The sequence below is a fragment of the Balaenoptera ricei genome, chromosome X (assembly GCF_028023285.1).
Source record: "Balaenoptera ricei isolate mBalRic1 chromosome X, mBalRic1.hap2, whole genome shotgun sequence".
NCBI lineage: Eukaryota > Metazoa > Chordata > Mammalia > Artiodactyla > Balaenopteridae > Balaenoptera > Balaenoptera ricei.
Genome location: NC_082660.1, coordinates 9523349 through 9544554, shown reverse-complemented (window position 1 = coordinate 9544554; position 21206 = coordinate 9523349).

The following is a 21206-nucleotide window of genomic DNA, read 5'->3' as shown; positions in this document are numbered from 1 at the left end:
ATGACTCTAGACTGCTGATTATAAAGTCATCTAATCATTGCTAAATCGATTTTAAAAATAAAGATTTAAGAACTATGGGTAAATTTCTCCCCCAAGTCCAAATAAGATTTTATCATTTGGAAAATTGGTAAAACTTAACTCAAACAGCTAAATTATACAGAAGGGAAAGCAGTAATTCATTTTTCCTGTCAGTTATATAAAAAGCCTGGGTTATGAAGAACAAACTATATTCTAATATCATAAGATAGTATTTTCTCCTTTTAAAAAAACTGTCTGAGTGACATTGAGAAAAGCATTTAACTTCTTAGGACTTGCAGTAAATTTTCAAAATGCTAGAGAATAACATGGCAGTGGAAAAATTTTAATTTTGCTAAATAATAACATGATATGTCTATTCCTCTATTACCATCTTCTTTTTTTTTTTTAATTTTTGGCCGTGCCGTGTGGCTTGTGGAATCTTAGTTCCCCGACCAGGGATCGAACCTGGGCCACAGCAATGAGAGCACAGCCTAACCACTGGACCACAAGGGAATTCCCCAAAATGTAGTCCTTTAAATTAAATAGACTTAGCTTTTTGAAAAGCATGTTAAATTGTTATTATTTTTTATATTGTGCTACAGATTAGAGAAAAAAATTTCAGAGGTCCCCAAAGCCCTAATAATGCAAAGCCCAGTGTTTGGGGACTACCGGATTAGAGAGTATCTGAGGTCTCTTTTAACTCTGACTTTTTAACATAATTATTGTAAATTCTTTTTCTGCATCTTTATATATTAAGTGCCTCTCTCCCTTATAGCAAGCCTCACAATATGTCACCAAAGACAGTTTTCTCAGAAGCTTTTACATCTTCTTTTTCTTAAACTTGATATTGAATTTACTTTCTAATTTACATCTTTATCAATTTCAATTATCTTCCTGTTTGATTTACAGGCTTTCATCATTAGCTCACTAAATTAGCCATATATCCTTTCTTTCGCCACAAAAAAAAAGTCATACACTTTTCTTTTAAAACCCTTATAAGTAGCAGAACTTCCATCTATGACAGGGTGAAGATTTTGGCAAATCCTCTCCCCAACAAACACTTATAAAGCTGGACAAAATGGTCACAAACAACCATTTCAGAGCTCCAAAAAGTGACCAAAGGCAAACAACAAATGGAGAAGCACGTATTGATGACGAGCTCCCAGAGCTTCAGGAAAGAACTGCGGGGGTCTACGGCAGGCTTGCCTGGAGCTGCTCCGGCCTTCGCTGCCGGGTGCAGGAGAGACAGGAACGGCAGCTGTACAGCTAGGGCTAGACTGAAAACCAGCAGCTTCACTGCTAGAGAGGGTTGACTTGATTGGGAGCAGAGCCGAAAACCCATTCCCAGCACTGCTGTCAGTAAAAGCAGCAAACTCAGCAGGAAATGAAAGGGGAAAAGCCACAGCCCTGCTAGCCTCAGGTTCCAGGGCAGAGGGGAAGCCAGGCAGGAATTTAACAAGGAGGTAGTCCTGGAAGTGAGATCGCCTTAGAAGTGCAAGAGAAGCTCTCCACACATCTCTGACTGACTCTGGAAGATTACACGTATGGGCAGGGGGGGCTGAAAGGGCCCAGTGGAAACTACAAGTCGAGGCAGACTGTAAAACTGCCTGAGCTCTGAATGTGCCCCCAGCCCACACACAAACACTCACTGGCGGAGTGTGGCAGCCAACAACTTAAAGCATCTGAGCACGGCCTCTGCCCCACCACTGCCTCAGTGTCACGTTACACAGACAGAGCAGTAGCATCTGTGTGTCCAGGATAACAATTTAAATCAGGGAAAAAAATGAGCAGAGAGCGCCGCAACCTCACACACCCAATTAACATTTAAAGAACACTCCACTCAAAAGCACCATAAATACACACGTTTCTTCAAGTATACACGAAACTCTCCTCAGAATACACCATATCCTAGTCCACCAAAAAATCTCAGTAAATTGAAAAGTACTGAATAATTTAAAGTATGTTCTACACAATGGAATTAAATTAGAAAACAACAGAAAGGAATTTAGGAAATCATCAAATACTTGGAAGTTAAGCAATACTTTTCTAAATACTATATAGGTAAAGAAGAAATCACAATGGAAATTATAAAGTGTCTGAACTGGATTAAGACAAAATTACATATACTAAAATTTATTAGATATAGCTAAAGTAGTACTTAGAGGATAATTTACACCTCTGAAGACTTCTATAAGAAAAAAAGAAAGGTCTCAAAGCAATAATCTGTTTCCAACATAATAAATTAGAAAAAAGCAGAAATTAGATCCAAAACCAGCAGGAAAGAAATCACAAAGATTTCTTTGTGATTTCAATTGAATGGAGGAAATCAATTGAATGGAAAGTAAAAAGAAATAAAGAAAATCAATCACAAAAACTGATAAATTTCTAGGCAGCCTGACCAAAAAAAGAAGAAACAAATTACCAAACTCAGGAATGAAAGTTTGAACATTCCTACCAACTCTAGGGAACTTAAATGGATAAGAAAAATTATGAACAAATTTATACCAACATATTAGACAAATTACTTGAGATAGACAAATTCTTAAGAAAATATTCCAATGATAGACCTAAATGTAAGAGCTGAACCTGAATCTAGGAGAAGACATAGGGGAATTCTTTTGTGAAGTTAAATTAGGCAACGATTTATTAGACGTAGACATAAAAAGCACACAGTATAACAAAAAGTGGTAAATTGGACTCCATCAAATTTATACTCTACAAAAGACAATGTTAAAAAATGAACAAACACTCCACACATCTGGAAGAAAATATTTCCAAAACACATCTATTAAAAGGTCTGAATCTACAGTACATAAAGAACTATTACAACTCAAATGAGCCAACAATAAGACATTTGCATGGAAAATTAATGTCACAATGTTGTACAAATACACAACTCCTTGAATGGCTAAAGTGAAAAAGACTGAGACTGTCAAGTGCTAGCACGGATATGGAATAATTGGAACTCTCATTCATTGTTAATGGGAATGCAAGGTGGTGCAGCCACCTTGGAAAACAATTTAACATGTATTAAAAACTTAAACATATATTTAACATATATCCCAGAAATCCCACTCTTAGATAATTACCCAAGAGAGACGAAAGCATATGTCAGAAAAGATTGGCATATGCATATTTATAATAAATTTATTCATAATCAGTCAAAAACTAGAAATGCAAATACCCCATCCATTGGTGAATAAATTGTAGTACATTCATACAATGAGATACTTATTCAGTAATAAAAAGGAACAAATTACTGATACATACAAAGACATGGATGAATCTCAAAAGCTTTATGCTAAATTAAACCCGAAAGGTCACATACTGGATGCTTCCAATATATCGCACACTGGAAAATGCAAGACAATAAGGACAGAAATCAGATCAGGGGCCAGGGGTGATGGGGAGAGGAGACAGGCATAAAGGAACATGAGAGAACTTTTTGGCATGACAGAAATGTTCTATATCTTGATTGTGATAGTGGTTACATGATTGTAAATATCTGCCGAAATGCATCTTAAATAGATACAAAAGGGGAAAAAAAAGATTATCAACAAATATTATCCTCATGAGAAAACAGGTTTAGAAGTAGGTCCCCTCATCCTCTCACACTAAAAACTAATAATCCAACTGAGAACATTGGAGAACTACCTAGAAGTTCCATAAGTCAGTGCATTGGCTGTGCGAGGAGAAAGACATGGTGTAATTTATCTGTATAGTCCCAGTACCCAGCAAACGGCCATAATCTCATAGCTTCTTAATAAACATTTGTATAACAAATGGACAGATAAATGGTTTCTAACAAAGATATTTAGCCAAACTCAGATACTCTGCCAGGTGTGGAGGTGGAATATTAAACGGTGAAATATAAAAACAGAGGAGTCTATAAATTAATCTAATTTCCCACAGTACCGTGTCAGTGGTGCCTGGATGGCTGTTTGAGAATCTTTGTGCATAATCGTACTGCCAAACCAGTAAACAGATAAACACTTTTAAAAAGGGATCATGTATTAAGAACATGTCTTTCAAATGACTCACTTAAAGATTAAAACAGATAGACAAATCGAAATAGAGAACTCTACCCAAATCTCAAAATTCTATGCAAGTAAAATTGATCTGTGTGAGTTAGATAATGCCTGAGCCAAAATAAGGTTCTGTAATAAATTTGTTTCACTTGAAGTAGGCAGAATTTCTTATTTTTGTTGCATTTTGCAATAATGAAGCAAACTTAAAGGCTTCTCTGCAAACTGTTCATTTCTTAGCTCTAGATTGTTTTCCCAAAAAATTCAAATCAATTCATATTATTTCTAAAGAAATGTCAAAATGTTCTTAATTGTTTGCAATGATATCACTATTTTTTCTTGTTCAACTTTTTATTTTGCAAAATTTCCTAATAATATCCTTTATAGCAATTTTGGTTTTCTAATCCAGATATAACTCACTGCATCTAGTTGTCATGTCTCTTCAGACTCCTTCAATCTGGAGCAGTTCCTCTGCCTTTCTTTCATGACATTTCCATTTTGAAGAGGAGGGGTCAGTTTTGTTGCAAAATATCCCTCAGTCTGGGTTTCTCATGAATAGGTCGTGGTTAAGCATTTTAGGCAGGGCCGGCACAGACCTGAAATACCATTCTCAGGGCTATATCACATCAGAAGGAAGGGGATGTCCATTTGTGCTAGTACTGGGGGTGTTCATTTGGATCATTTAGCTTAGGTGGTGTTTGTCAGATCTCTCTATGGTAAAGGGATCTTTTACCCTTTGTAATTAATAAATAACCCATGTAGAAGTACTTTGATAGTTCATAATTTAGTTCCATTACATATATTTTAATATTAAAATATTATGACATTGTAAAGTATAATATCTTTAAAAATAAACACATTTAGCCACTAATAACCTCACTAGATATAGTTTTGGAAGAGAAAGATGTGTTTACTTACTATACAGATTTTCAGAGGTTATCAATATATTCCCATTATATAGATTTAAGTAGATGTTGATAGAAGGGCTCTACAGAAATTGCCTATTTTCTTCCGGTACCGACATGAGGCTTATTGTTTATGCTTTGTGCCCATGAGCCCTGTTGGACAGTCATTTCTTCTGTTTAAAATTCAAGAGCAGTGCTCTTCATTCTGGAGGAAACAAAATGCTTTTCTAAAGTACTAACAAATGTACCATCTCACCAAATATCAAGAAGCCCAAGAGGCCTGACTGGATCAGTAAATAAACTTCCAGCCCCTGGCCTAAGCTCCAATGATTTAGTTTGATTTATAAAGTGTTAACCTTGAAATATAGTTTGAGATCAAGTTGGCCACACTTTGTTACAACACAAACTGGTAACTCACTAGAAACCCCACTTGCTTAAAGTTAACATGTTATAACAGAAAGATCCCTGCAGTTTAAGACAATCAGTGCTTTTATCTTAATTCCATCACTTAAACCTAGCCTTTGTTAATTCACTTTCCTTTCTGAAAATTAATTTACTCATCTTTAAATTGGGGCTCACAGTACCAGCTCTGTGGGGCTGTATAAGCAGTAAAACATATCATGCATTAAAGAGCTCTGGAAACCATAAAGCACTTACAAATGTTTGCCAAAGAGGGGTAAATGCCCTTCAAAATACAATTCTTATTATTTCCCACATGAAAAATCATTCAACTTAGATTCGATGCCAAATAAAATAAAATCTATTTATTAAAGAATTTCCAAAGCTTTGAATGTCTGAAAATGGAGCATCCTGATTGTAAAAATGAAGCAACACTGAAAAGAACAGAATTTTAATGATGCCAAGAATCAGGCATAAACTGCTCAAGAGACTGCTTTCCATGCTGACTTCATGGAGTAAAGTACAGTTTTAGGAGGAACAGCTGCCAAGTTGGGTTGTCAGCCTACCGCATACCTTTTACAGTGATGCTAGAGGTGCCTACACACAAGGCTAAGGGAAACACTCAAGCACTGGCTGCTTTTATCAGTCAGGTGTACACATGCGCACATATGCGCATGTGTGCATACACACAATGGTCTGGCAAAGAAACGTATCAGTTAACCAAAGTGTAACTCCCTTCAAGTAATGCCTACATGCTGTTTTATGAGTTCGTCTAATCCAATTCTTGAATAAACTACTAGAATGGTGGCTGAGTGTACCTTCCCAGTGAAAGAACCAGAAAGGGTGGAGGCAAATGGTCCAGCTGAAATGTAATTGGTGTTCTATTCACAAGCGCTAAAATAAGCGTTGGTAAAGCCAGTGACTGCACTTGACGCTTCATGTAAAACAGGATTATGTACCAGATGAAAATGTGTTCAGCTAAATCAACGCCCAACCTAAGGAAGCAGCAGGAGGCAAGAGCTGGCTGGATTGGGGCTCAGAAGGAAGGATAAGCAAGAGGAGTACTGATCTCCTTATCCATCCCCCGCCCCCCCAATCCTGTTGTCACTTCATTCTCCATTTAATATGGTTTTACAGACATTTATTCCACAATACCCTTCTTTCACTCTCCTCTCAGATCCACTTGGCCAAACCTTAGCCCTAATAAACCCAACTCTCTACACTGACATCACTTTCACCAAGATGCTGACAACTGCTGGAGAGAATTCAAAAGAGAATGGACTCGTGGTACCACACTGAAGGTAGCCAGCCTTAAATGGGTCCCAGAATTCCTTTGACTAGTAATCGTTTGTGTTTCTCTGGTCATACCTCTTTCAATTCCCATAGCAGCAACTGCCGAATGTAATTGCTATGTCTGACATTCCAATAATGTAATTAATGCATAAAACTACATGAATGTACACTGCTTAGAAGGGACTCACAATAAAAACTTACATATTAACAATCCAGGTAGTTCATATTAAGAATGATCAAAAACTCTATAAAGCAAGGGAAGCTCTTTCTGCATGATTATGAGAAAATCATATATATGAATAAATGTATTCATATATGTGAATGGTAATTCAGTGGAAATGTAAGAAGAAAATCATAACCAAAGAAAAGAAAGATACAAACTATTCTAGCTATCATGTTCAAATGCTCAAAAATCACAATTGAGCTTCAAGCTTTGCCCCAAATTTCCTGGCTACTAAGGCAAAAAGAGAAAGAAGATCTATTTTATGGATCTTATTGAACTGGAAATATGTGGAAATTTCTCAGCAAAGAGTATTCTTTTTTACCAGCAATGAAAGTAACATCAAATGACTCATGTAGGTCACGAACAATACCTTTTATTAAAATCACAAACGCCATGTTAAATTTTGTATGTCTATTTGTAGTGGTGGCTTCTGACAAAGGTAAAAAGCAAAACACTGGATTACAACTCTATGATTCCATGGGAGGCTAAACTAACAGAGGCCATGGATGTAGCATCTGCTGGTTCAACTTGGTCCAATAATAGAATTAAAATACCTAGATCAGGGTTTCACACCTTGGCACTGTTTACCTTTAGGGCCGGATAATTCTTTTGTGTGGGGGCCGTCCTGTGCCTTTTAGGATGTTTAGCAGCGTCCCTGACCTCTACCCCCTAGATGCCCGTAGCACCGCCTTTCCTCTCCCCAGGTTATAAGAACCAAAAATGTCTCCAAACATGGCTAAATGCCACATGAGGGGCAAATTCACCCCTGGTTGAGAACCGGTGACTTAGACTAATTGAAAACAATTGACTCCTCAGCTTTCACCTTCCCAGTTCATCGTCTACACTGATCATTTCCACCTTGCTACTGGCCTTGTGGGAAATTCACCATCAGGGACATTGCCACCTTCAACATTTTGAGCTTTTGTTTTTGACATTCCTCTATCCCTCCATATTTCTTCTTAACCTGCCAAATAACCCTTGCAGATTTAATTTCAAAAGATTTTTATAAATAATTCTTTGCTCTGAATAGCATTCATCATACAGACACAGATGATATAGACTTCTATTCACTATAGTTTCTACCAGAAAACTGACCTCCTGGGGGAAAGCACAACCACTTCTGTGACTGCAAACTGAGCAGGCATGTCGAAACATGCTTTTCCATATTCACTCCCCCTCTTCCCAATCCTCTCATAAATTACCGTGAACACGGGTGTTGGTACTTTAGAGTTTTCCCTCTAGGGAGGGTGCACTGTACACCACTTATACTATTTCTTCTACAACCACTACAGGTTAGCATTTGGTATGTGCATTCATGATTTGCCCGGTATTATGGTAGGAACCTTACAAACACTATCAATATTCCTCACCAAAACTTATCTACAGAAGCATTATTGGCATCCGTTAGGGTATCTTAGAAAAGGAGATGCTCAGGATTTCGAGAGAGAAATACTAGGCGCTCAGCTTCAGAGGAAAATGTCGCTGTCAAAACATAGCCTTCATTTCTCACCCTTTTGCTTTGTTTCAACTAACATTCTGTCCTTGTCTTGAGTCAGTCAATGGCTAGCTCCAACTTGATATTTTGTTTCCTTTTCTTTCTTCTCCTTCCTAGTGCTAAAGGATACTGCCCTCTCTAACAACTTTCCTGCCCATTTGTCTTAGAATGGTCCAGATTCCTTTTGTAACTCAGGAATGGTTAGATGCCTGTGGTTTGTTGTCATTTTCAGATTTGCCATAGAAAATATATGCTGTTTTTGTTGTCTGTCTAATCAGTTGGTGCTGGATTTGCAGAGATTCCAATTACCATGAAATAAAGCCTCACTGAGTAGCTTAAGTTGAGGCTTTCCATGTTGATGGCCATAAACAAGAGACCCAAAACAATTAGAAAGGACCCCAAGCACCAACAGGTCTACCTGGGGAAGAAGGCCTCATTTGGAGGTTTACTCCATCATCCTGTATTTGGGTGTTCTTTCTATTTATTGTGGGGTATTGTGCTAATGGTAGTGGCACTGAACAGGCTTTCTTAGAGGACTGTGAAAGATGATACAGTGTAGATACTAACTTTTCTGGAAAGCCTGTTCCTTTGAGATGATCTAGAAGACTAACGTTCTCATTCCAGGAAGCTAGTGTGCCTCATGAGGTCTGGGAAGTTTCCTATGTTTCTATAAGTCAGTCTGGCTTCTATCTTTACCACAATAGCATAAAGAGAAAGACAGAGTTCCTGCTAGGAGTGGGGTCCTAATATCTGTAACAATTCTCATTTGATCTGTAACAGTTCTCATTTGACAGATGAACAAATGAGGCTCAGAAATATTAGGACCAGAAAGGAGCAAATGGAATGTATTAGGCTGAATTCTAAGATGATCCTCAGGATTCCCACTGTGTTGGTGTACATGCCCTATGTAATTCCCTTCCCTTAGATGTGGACATGACCTGTGAATATGATGGGAGAGTCACTCCCACGATTAGATTACATTATATGAAAAGGGTTTTCAGATGTAATTAAAGTCCCTAATCAGGTGATGCTAATTTAATCAAAAGGGAGATTATCCTGGGTGGTCCTGACCAAAAAGGTAAGCCCTTTAAATGGGATGTAGAGCTCAGAGAGATTCTCCTGCTGGCTTTGAAAAAGTAAGAAATATGAGAAAGTCAAGTGGGAAGGAACTTCAGGGTTCTCTAGGTGCTGAGAGCAGCACTAGGCTGACAGCCAAGAAGAAAGTGGGTTCATCAGTCATACAACTGCACAAAAGTGAATTATGTCAACAACCACACGAGTGTGGAAGTGGACCCTGAGCTCCAGAAAGGAACACAGCCCAGCCAACACCTTGCTTTCAACCTTGTGAGACACTGAGCGCAGAACCCAGCTAAGCCATGCGTGGACTCCTGACTCATATAAACTGTATGTTTTTTAAGCCATTAGCTAAGTTTGTGACAATTTGTTATGCAGCAATTGAAAACTAATGCATCCTTAATGTTGAGAAATAAAATTCAATGTATGGCAACAGAAGGAGACCAGGGACCTACTTAATAAACTTGCTTTTTCCATCTTATGGGAACTTCAAAGATGTGGCCAATATTTAAACACCAACAACAGAAAAAGACTATAGAGTTTATAAGCAAATGATTCCTATGCATTTAAGACTACACTGACCATTACTTAGGAATAATTTTATCTGTACAGGTAACATATCCTAGATATTAGATTTACTAATATTTCTTTTAACTAGAAAAAGAAGGCACAATTTAGTTCAAAATAACGCATTAGATATCTATAAATGCATCAAAAAGTCCAACTGACAAGAAGCAAAGGCTGAGATGTTTCTGTCTGACTTTTTCTGCACTGGGACTATCTTTTGTACTTATTTACTGCTTATCTTATTTATACCCTAGCAAAGTTGTTTTCGGAAAGCAAGGACTGAGGAATGAGTGTTGACTTCCACAAACAGTTTTTGCTGATCACTCTGTCACATTCCATGTAACAGGAAGGAATTGTTTCAGGCCGATTCTAGTTTTCCTCACATAGATTGCTCGCTCACATCAGATGATTACATCAAACATCTATGTGATTGAGGAAATTATAGTTTCTCACAATTCAAGATCTGAAGATTGTCTCTTGCTGTAAAGAATCCATTGGACTGATGTGAGAACAAATTGAGTTAATTTTGAGGACCTACAAGTTATAAGCCATTGAAAAAAAACCTTAGTCATGAGGAGTTTAATATGATATGAATTTACAGAGTAGTAATGAACCCTAAGTTAGAATTATTCAGTTTTACTAGAAGTAAACAGGCCCAAAAGACATAGATCAAAAGGAAGTAGAACTCAAATCAGTATAAGAGGTTACAACAATCTCATCTTTGTAACAATTAAAAGAGCTGCCTTGTGTGATAATCAGTTGCCAATTCCTAGAAATGATTATACAGAGCTTGGAATATCACTGGTTATGAAGGGTATAGGGCAAATTCCCACACTACATGGGAGAGTGAACCCAATGAACAAAAGAAGTCCCCGTTTTAATTCTAAGAGTTTTTATGATTCTAAAGAAAAAAGATGTAATCATTTAAAGAGATATCTTACACCATTATATGCCTGTATTAGGACACGATTTATGATATGATATATACATCACTTATATATTACAGGAACAAATTTATGCCTTTTTTCCTTAGGTAAAATGCAATCTTGATAATTTACTCAAACTCTTTAATGGTGAAGGGAGGAAGAACACCCAGCCATAGTTTCTGGTATTTAAGGCCCCATCCCTAGAGATTCACATATGGGGGGGGGGGTAATTAAGGAAGGAAACAGAATAATTAGTCAGATAATTGAATACAATAACACCTGCATAACTTTATCAACCATCATGTTCTACACCACCCTGGAAAATTCTACCTCAAACAAGTTGGAAAGCACCTCTGATCAAGAATAATCCTCAATATCAATTTCTTGAGAAATCCTAAGTACAATGGGCAGCACTATGATCTTATTCTCATAGAATCAGTTATCCCTTCTTCAGAGACTGTTCACATTTCTCAGTTAATTTGATGACTATTTGTCTCCTTTATTTTATTGCAAACTCCAGGACTCAGGGATGATTTTAAATTTTTATCACCATCACCAGTACATAAAAAAGGACCTCAGTGATCAAAATCTATTAAATAGGCAAATAAATAATAAGACAAAAAAGGCAGGAAGATAAAATGACCTTAACATCCCCTAAGGGGCACATTCAAAGACCTCTTCTTTCTCCCTCAAGGCAAGAGATGAAGGTGGCTTGGCCTAGTATATGTCGACGGAGATAGAAGTAGAGATATTTATGTTATATTTTGAAGATAGAAGCTACAGGACTAACGAATGGGTTGTTATAGAGGATGACGAAGAAGAATGAGTCTAGGTAGACTAGTTTATAACCTGAGTTACCAAGGGGATGGTTTATTGATATAGGGACCACTGGGACGTGAACAGGATTTGTATTAGTTGTCTACCACTGTATAACAAAGTACTGCAAAACTTAGCAGCTTAAGACAACAAACACTTATTACCTCATTGTTTCTGTGGGCCAGGCATCCCAGTGCAGCTTAGCTGGATCCTCCCTCTCGGGGGTCTCTCACAAGAATACAATCAAGCAATCAAAATGTTGGCAGCGGCTGCAGCCATCACAAGGCTCAGCTGTGGCAGGAATAACCTCCAAGTTCACACTCATGTAACTGTTGGTAGAATGCAGTTCTTCAGTGGTTATTGGCCAGAGACCACTCTCAGTTCCATGATCACTCTCAGTCACGTGGGCCACTCCAGCCAACACAACACAGCAACACAGAGTGAGGAAGCCAGGAGAGCCAGAGAAAATGCAAGCCAGATGGAAGTCAGTCTTCTGTAACCTAATGTTAGAAGTGACTGACATACCATCACTTTTGCTCTACTTATTAGAAGCAAGTCATTAGTTGTAGCCCACACTCAAGGGGAGGAGATTACACAAAGATGTGCGTATCAGGAGGCAGAATCATTGGGATCCATATTAGAAACTCTCTACCACAGGTACAGACAGAAAAACAAAGAGTTCCTTTTTTTTCCTAAGATGTCTTAAGTTTGAACTCGAATGGCCTTTGAGACATCCAAGAAGAGGTGTCAAGTAGGTAATTGTCATGATTCATGAGTCTGGAGCTCAGAGATGTGGGCAAGAGATGGCACTTTCCGTATTGTCAGTCTATATTTAAAGTCATAGGGATAGATGAGACCATCTAGGAAGAAAGTGGGAGGGAGAGACAAGGCGAAATGGCTTGATACCAAGTTCTGGCGAACCCCCAAAATTTTAGGTTAAATAGAAGAAGGCAGGAAGGGAAAGAAAACTCAGAAGGAGTTACCAGATGACAATTAAAACCAAAGACTCTGGGTGTTGCAGAACCAAGAGAGAAAAGTGTAGAAGAATAAAGAATGGTTAACTATGGAAAATGTTGCTGAGACATGGCATAAGATGAAGACAGAAGAGCGACATTATAGTTTTAAAAACCAAAATATAGAAATGACCTAATTATATATATCAACAGGAGACGAGGTAAATAAATTGCGGTATATTCATGCAATGGAATACTCTGAGCAATTAAAATGAATGAAAAAGAGAGACACTCCAATCAACATGGAACAATCCCCAAAGCCTAATGTTGAGCTAAAAAAAAAAAAAAGCAATTGTTACAAAGACAGTTCTTATTTAAAAGTTTTTATAAAAATCTAAAACTAAGTATATATATTTCTGTAGATCCATTTGTATTTAGGAATAATGTAAAAGCAAGCATAGGAATTATTTTTTTAAATTCCTGAAAGCAGTGACATCTGGGGAGGGAGAAGGGGGAATGTGATCAGGGAAAAGTATAAAATAGACATCACCTTAGCTGTAATGCATTATTTCTTTTAAAAGTTTGAAGCAGGGGCTTCCCTGGTGGCGCAGTGGTTGAGAATCTGCCTGCCAATGCAGGGGACACGGGTTCGAGCCCTGGTCTGGGAAGATCCCACATGCCGTGGAGCAACTAGGCCCGTGAGCCACAAGTACTGAGCCTGCGCGTCTGGAGCCTGTGCTCCGCAACAAGAGAGGCCACGATAGTGAGAGGCCCGCGCACCGCGATGAAGAGTGGCCCCCGCTCACCGCAACTAGAGAAAGCCCTTGCACAGAAACGAAGACCCAACACAGCCAAAAATAAATAAATAAATAAATAATTTTTTAAAAAAAGTTTGAAGCAAATGTAGGATAATATACGGGCACTACTGGTATAATTTTCTCTTTTTGTCTATATATTTGAAATATTTCATAGAGAAAATTTTAAATTAACAAAAATCGACAAGATTTGGCAACCTTTTAAGAGTAGTTTTAAACGGAGTAGGTTAAAATGGACTAAAGAGAAAATGAGAGGTAAAGAAGGGTAAACTCTACTGTTGAGAAGTTGGACTTCACCATCTGAGTGATCTTGGAGAAGCTATTTTACCTCTCTGAATCTCAGTTTTCTCATCTGTAAAATGATGTATGTATGTGCACGTGTGTGTGTGTGTGTGTACGTATATATGTACATATACACACATTCGCACATGCAAACACACATATATGCATATATTGATGGATGTAATAGGCAATAAATAAATCATAGCTATAATTCAACCTTCACAGTGAGGGCTGAAAAAAGATAATCTTTCAGAGCTTGGCTAGAATGTAGATTACAGATAAAAGAAATGAAAATGGAAGGGGAAAGAAAATGGCAGGGAATACTGCCAAATGGTATTCAGATCTATCTGTCTTAGTACAAAGAAACTAGAAAAAGGATCTTCAGAAGCCAGCCAGACTTCGTGGCTTGACTGTAGTTACATGATTTTCAAAAGAAAGCAGTGTTCCAGCCCTACCCTTTCCACCACTGCTCTCCCAAAAAAAGCATAAAGGAAAAAAAAGAGAGGGCATCTCTTCAGCAACTGCTTAACTAAAAAAAGACAGGCTGACACAGGAGCCTAAAGAAGATGATCATGGTAGTTATGACTAGGATGGGGAAGGCAAACTAAGCTCAGAGACTCTGAACAGAAATTTAAAGGGAGTTGATGCTGAGAAGGAGGAATGGAGTAGAATTCCTGAAGGTGGATTCAGGAACAAAAAGTCCTAAGAATCTTTTCCCAAGTACCATGTGCCCATTACTGGTAGAGAGCCATTTAACAATTGTCTTTCATGTTCTTGCCATGTGCCAGGCACTATTCTTGGCACTAGGAAAACATGGGGAACAAGACAAAGTCTATGCCTTCATGAAGGTTATATTCGAGTGGGAAGAGACAGATAATAAACAATGAAAGAAATTATAAGCAGTGGTAATTTAGAAAAATAAAGCAGATGAGCACTGGAGGGGGGAGGGGTCGGAAATTAAAAATCCTGTGAGCAGGGACACGCTAACTAATAAGGTGACTTGTGACATGTGGTGAGTATGGGGATGAGAGGCCAGGAAATGAAGGATGACTTGGGGAGTCTGAACTTCTCCTTGTGAATCCCAGTTCAAATGGGATAAAGGGCAAGATGAGATTTGATCTGATGGTTTCAAGGCACAGAGATAGTGGCATCAAGGCCGTGAGTTTGGGTGGGGAAGGAATAAGATGGGGGAAGCACAGCGGTCCAGCCAGCTGCACACAGAGCCCAAGGGCTCCTTCTTGACTCTGATTTGCTCTTAAAGGGAGTTTGAGCTGAATAACCTACTGAAAGCCAAAACTGAACTGACAGAAGAAGAAATACATTGTTGGTGCCTGACTCTTGCTTGACCTGGGAAAAACTATGAAGAATGCTGTAATTAAAGGCATCGGCACAGGAGAGAGCCTGTGCCCTAAGGGACATGACCAAGGAGACAAATAGATCTGGGCTTTCAGAGACATAACGATGCTAATGATGTCTTGAGCATGGGTGAGAAGGCCTGGTGGGCTGTGTCCCAGTCCAGCTCCACGGTGATTTAACAACACACAGTGACCCAGGAGTGAGCTGCTCCTGGTTAAGGGTGAAGAGAAGGTGTTGAGTGAATCCACAAGTATTTCATCTTCAGGCCCATTTCTGAGAGAAATCTCAGTGTTGAAAATCTTCAATGTGTGTTTTTTACCAAGGAATGAGTGGGGGGCCTACCTACCAACAAAAGTTCAACTCAGCAAGTTCCCTGTGCTACCAAATGGGCTCGTGACATACATGCTGCCAGCAGTTTTCATGAATGCAGATGGATTTTTAGTTAAAGTAACAGCAAACAACCACACAGTGCTTATATTGCACCACATACTTCCCGAAGTACTTTATATGTATTGATTCATTGTTTTGTTTTGTTTTTTTCATTTAAACATTTGAGAGAGGATTAGGACCTGCGGATTTGAATTTGAACTAGTAATAGAGAACCACATAATCCTTAGTTTCTATTCCCAAGTAACAATAAAAGCATTGTCAATAGGAAATAAATTGCAAAACAAAGCAAAACAAAAGCATATAGAACACTACATACCCATTAGAATGGCCAAAATCTTCAACAGTGACCACACAAAATCCTGGCAAGGATGTGGAGTAATAGGAACTCTCCTTCATTGCTGGTGAGAATGTAAACAGTATAGACACTTTGGAAGACACTTTGGCAATTCCTTATGAAACTAAACACACTCTTGCCATATGATCTAATAAACACGCTCCTTGGTATTTATCCAAAAGATTTGAAAACTTATTCCACACAAAACCTGCACATGGATGTTTATAACAGCTTTATTCATCATTGACAAAACTTGGAATCCACCAAGATGTCCTTTAGTAGGTGAATGGATAAATAAACTGTGGGACATCCAGACAATGGAATATTATTCAGTGCTAAAAAGGAATGAACTAGGAAGCCATGAAAAGACATGGAGGAACCTTAATGTGTATCACTAAGTGAAAGAAGGCAGTCTGAACAGGCTACATACTGTATGATTCCAACCATGTGACATTCCGGAAAAGGCAAAACTATGGAGACAGTAAAAAGATCAGTGGTTGCCAGGGGTTAGGAGGGGAGGAAGGAATGAACAGGCAGAGGAGAGGGGATTTTAGGGTAGTATAAAATATAATGCATGATATAATGAGGGATGCATGTCATTATACATTTGTCCAAATCTACAGAATGTACAATATCAAGAGTGAACTATAACGTAAACTACGGACTTTGGGTGATGATGATATATGGATGCAGGTTCATCAACTGTAACAAATGTAGCCCTCTGGTGGGGATGTTGATAGTGGGGGAGGCCATGCATGTGTGGCGGCAGGGGGTATATGGGAGATTTCTGTATTTTCCTTTCAGTTTTGCTGTGAGCCTAAAATTGCTCTAAAAAAATAAAGTCTTAATAAAAAAAAATTTTTAAAACATAAAAGAGAAAGTAATAGTTTTGTACCACAAACCTTTCCCTTTTTTTTGGACAATAGACCCTTGACCCTTCCTTGACCATTTATTCGGCCTGCATGAGCTCTTCTATGAGGGCTGAGTTTGATGCTCTTTTGAGATAAGTGTTAAAAGAAAAAAAAAGAAAAGGCATTGATTGCTAAGGGCTTGAAATGTGGACATCCGAAATGAAGACTGCCCATAAAATCAGATTCCAGGGATGAACCAGTTCCTGACTGACTGAGAAAGGGATGCTATGAACACAGTCACTGGCAGGAAGTCTAGCTTCTCCCATATGGCTGAGACAGGGGAAGGTTATGTGTTCATATGAACTTCCTGCCTAACAGTCCATCTCTTTCTGCTTCTTGGCATTTAACCCTGAAAAAGAACTCAACAACTTGCAAGGGGCCGGCCTAGGAACCAGAGAAGCAGAGACAGGGTATCCGTTATTGATTGAGTGAGTACCAGAAGTCAGAGCGGGAAATGGACCAGAAGCCGCAAGGCAAGCCAGTGAGGAAGTGTACAGAATTATCCAAGATCAGGGCAAGTAAGGATTCAAAAGCTAGGTCAATCAGCGAGAAGCAGGAGGATATAAATAGTACTGGTATATGGGGCAAGCACTATTCTAAGGCGAACAATAGCCTAGTGAATGGAGAAAATAGAGGAACTGTGTAAAACTCAGGAGGTCAGATGCAAGTTCTGGAGAAGTGAGACCGGAGTTTGCCTCCAATGAGAGGCTTTGGTCTGCTTCATGAGAAGGCAGGGCCTTTCCCTAGTGTGGACAAATCTGAGGCCCACTCTGGAATCATTTAGGAAGATCCTTCTGGAGGAAGGAATGCAGGGCGGGGAGGAGTAGAGAGAGAGCCACGTTGTGAGCTGCTTAACGTGGATTGTGCTTTGGCCTGTAGATACCTCCTCACCTTCCAGAAGTAGAGTTTTCCATTGTTCTGGTACTGTGCTCAATACATTTAGAAGTAGAAAAAAATTGACCTAAGTAGCTGATTTTGTAAGGATAGTGCTCAATATAATTGTTCTTTTTAGGTGGGCATTCCTTTGACTGATGGCCAAAAGTATAGTTCTCAAGTTCAAATAAGTATACTACGTAATCTATAACATAGATGAAAGGGATTCGGTAAAACAAATCTCCCTTCCCTAAAACTTTTTCCGGAGAAACACATTTGCAGGGTTGCATTAGTCATTATTTTGCTAAAAAGATGGCAAAGGATAGTTAGGTGAAATCAATTCACTCCGCATTTAATGCACTCTGGTCTGCTCAATGCACCACAATAAGTATACTAACCACAGTGAGCCTCTCCTCCAACTCAACCACACTTAATAACTGGCACATTACACATCTCACAGACCCTCACAATTTCCCTTCCATTTCCTTTGACTTAACTCATTCAATGAACACTTTTCTCTTTTCACTCCACTGGGGTCTTGGCCTCACCCTCAACTGTCTTCTACTGACTTCTTCAATCACAAGTTCCCAGGAAGGGGTATAACTTTCCCTCACATCACACCCCAGTCTAATGGAACTCATCTCTCTTCTCTAGGTAGTCAATATCATTCCTTCTTTGCTTATCTTCTATACTACTGCAAGAGAAACTGCAAAAAAACAAAAACAAAGGCAATGAACATCAGCAAAGTGGTTATTTTTCTTGTGCTAAAGTCCCAAGGAGTACGGTCACTGTGTGATGTCACTGGGGAATCTATGCTGCATCTGTCTTCTTGCTCAGACTCAGCATAGCATGTGGCTTTCATTTAATGCTTGTTGCCTTATGGTTGCAAAGTGGCTGCTTCTCTTCCAATATTGTTAACTGTGCCCTAAGCAGGAAAAAGAGGGAATATGACAGGCAAAAGCCACCCAAGTCAGCTGTGTCTGTTGCCATTTTAAAGAACATCCCTGAAGCCTCATTGTATGACTTTACCTATATCTTAATCATCTGTTCACATGACTAGCTATAATCACATGACCAGTTATAAACGCATAGGAGTCTAGGAAATGTATATGTTCGATAGGAAACTTTCTACCCCAAACAGAATAGAGTTATTTTACATAGAATAAAGGAGCAATAACACAAGCAAAAAATCAACAAATGAGAATACATCAAACTAAAAAGCTGCTGCACAGCAAAAGAAGCAATCAACAAATTGAAAAGGCAACATACAGAATGGGAGAAAATATATGCAAAACACATATCTGATAAGGGTTTAATATCCAAAATATAAAGAACTCATACAACTCAATAGGAAAGCCACAAACAACCCAATTTAAAAATGGGCAGAGGAACTGAATAGATATTTTTCCAAAGAAGACATACAAATGGCCAACGGATACATGAAAAGGTGCTCAATATGACTAATCATCAGGGAAATACAAATCAAAACCACAATGAGATATGACCTCACATCTGTTAGAATGGCTATCATCAGAAAGACAAAAGATGACAAGTGCTGGAGAGGGTGTGGAGAAAAGCGAACCCTCTTGCACTGTTGGTGGGAGTGTAAATTGGTGCAGCCACTATGGAGAACAGTATGGAGGTTCCTCAAAAATTAAAAATAGAACCACCATATGACCCAGCAGTTCCACTTCTGGGTATATATCCAAAGGAAACAAAAACAGGACATCTAAGAGATATCTGCACTCCAGTGTTCATTGCAGCATTTTTCACAATAGCCAAGATATGGAAACAACCTAAGCATCCGTTAATGCATGAATAGATAAAGAAATTGCGGTATATATAAACAATGGAATAATACTCAGCCATGAGAAAGAAGGAAATCCTGCCATTTGCAACAACATGGATGGACCTTGAGGGCATTATGCTAAGTGAGATAAATCAGACAGAGAAAGAAAATGCTTTATGATCTCACTTATATGTGGAATCTAAAAAAGCTGATCTCATAGAAACAGACATAAGAATGGTGGTTACCAGGGGCTGGGGAGTGGGGGAAATGGGGAGATGTTGGTCAAAGAGCACAAACATGCAGTTAGGAGATGAGTAAGTTCTGTGGGGTCTAATGTACAGCAGGGTGATTATAGACAACACTGTACTATACATTTCAAAGTTGCTATGAGACTAGATCTTAAATGTTCTCACCACAAAAAAGAAATGATAATTATGTGACACGATGGAAAAGTTACCTAAGGCTATGGTGGTAACCACATTGCAATATATAAACGTATCAAATCAACGCACTGTACACCTTAAAATTATACAATGTTATATGCCAGTTATATCTCAGTTTTAAAAAGGGGAGAGCAATAAATATCAGCTTTCTGGTGATAGACAAAAGAAATAATTACAAAAATATACAATCACAAGCTTTAGATAAATGGCAAAATGAAAAAGGTCAAGTTGCTATGAGAGCATACAAAGAGGCAGTGTGATCCAGTGTGCAGAACATGAGATCATCGTGAAAAACCTATTAAGTGAAACCTGAGAAATAAATAGGAATTAACTAGGTGACGGGGTACTGCGTTCTCTCCTTGCTACCTTCAAACTGGGGAAATGGCCAAACAGTCAAAACTGGAAACTTAAGCTTTTAAAATTTACTATGAAGTGGGGACTTCCCTGGCACTCCAGAGGTTAAGACTTTGTGCTTCCAGTGCAGGGGGCACTTGCAGGGGGCACAGGTTCGATCCCTGGTTGAGATCCCACATGCCGCGCCGTGCCGTGTGGCCAAAAAAAGAAAAAAGAAAAAAGTTTACTCTGAAATGAACTATAACATGGGTGGGGGATGGGGCGTATTTTTTAAATCCCTGAACTTGGAGATGACGATCTTTCCAAAGCTAGTCTACATAAAGATCAATCCCTTTGTCTGAACTCACTCTTGGAATTAAAAAAAGAAGCCAAGATTTTTTTCTTCTTTTTTCAAAATCCAGCATAATGCTGCTACCAGTTACAGAAATGCAGCAAAGAAAACTCACGTACTCTTGCCCTTCCTTACATATCTTGGGGTCCAACCACAGAACCCTCATTAAGCTAACGTTGTTTGTCCTTTACCGTCTAGAATGTTATTTTATACTGTTACCTATTGGAAAATACAGGGAGATTTGCAATTTAATCATCACAACTGCACCTTCACATCCTTTATCCCATTTCTCTGTCGCAGCCTGCCGCACTTGTACGGTTATTGCTTCCACAGAAACTTACACTCGATAAACTCACAGAGCACTTAATGCTGTATATTTTCAGCAGCCATTCTGGCACAGCTATCTCTAGAATTCCTTAAACATGCGCACACACCCACACCCACACTACACACACACACACAATCAAGTATGTATATATTTCTTTTTTTTTTTTTTGTATACACAGACTTTTAAAATTCTGTTATTTCCTCTTCCAAGTACTGAAAACTCTGATGGAAGAATACTGTCTTTTGCTTTCTTTCCTTCTTTCTTTCCACAATATCTGGCTTAATTCTCTGGAAAATAGGCACCGAG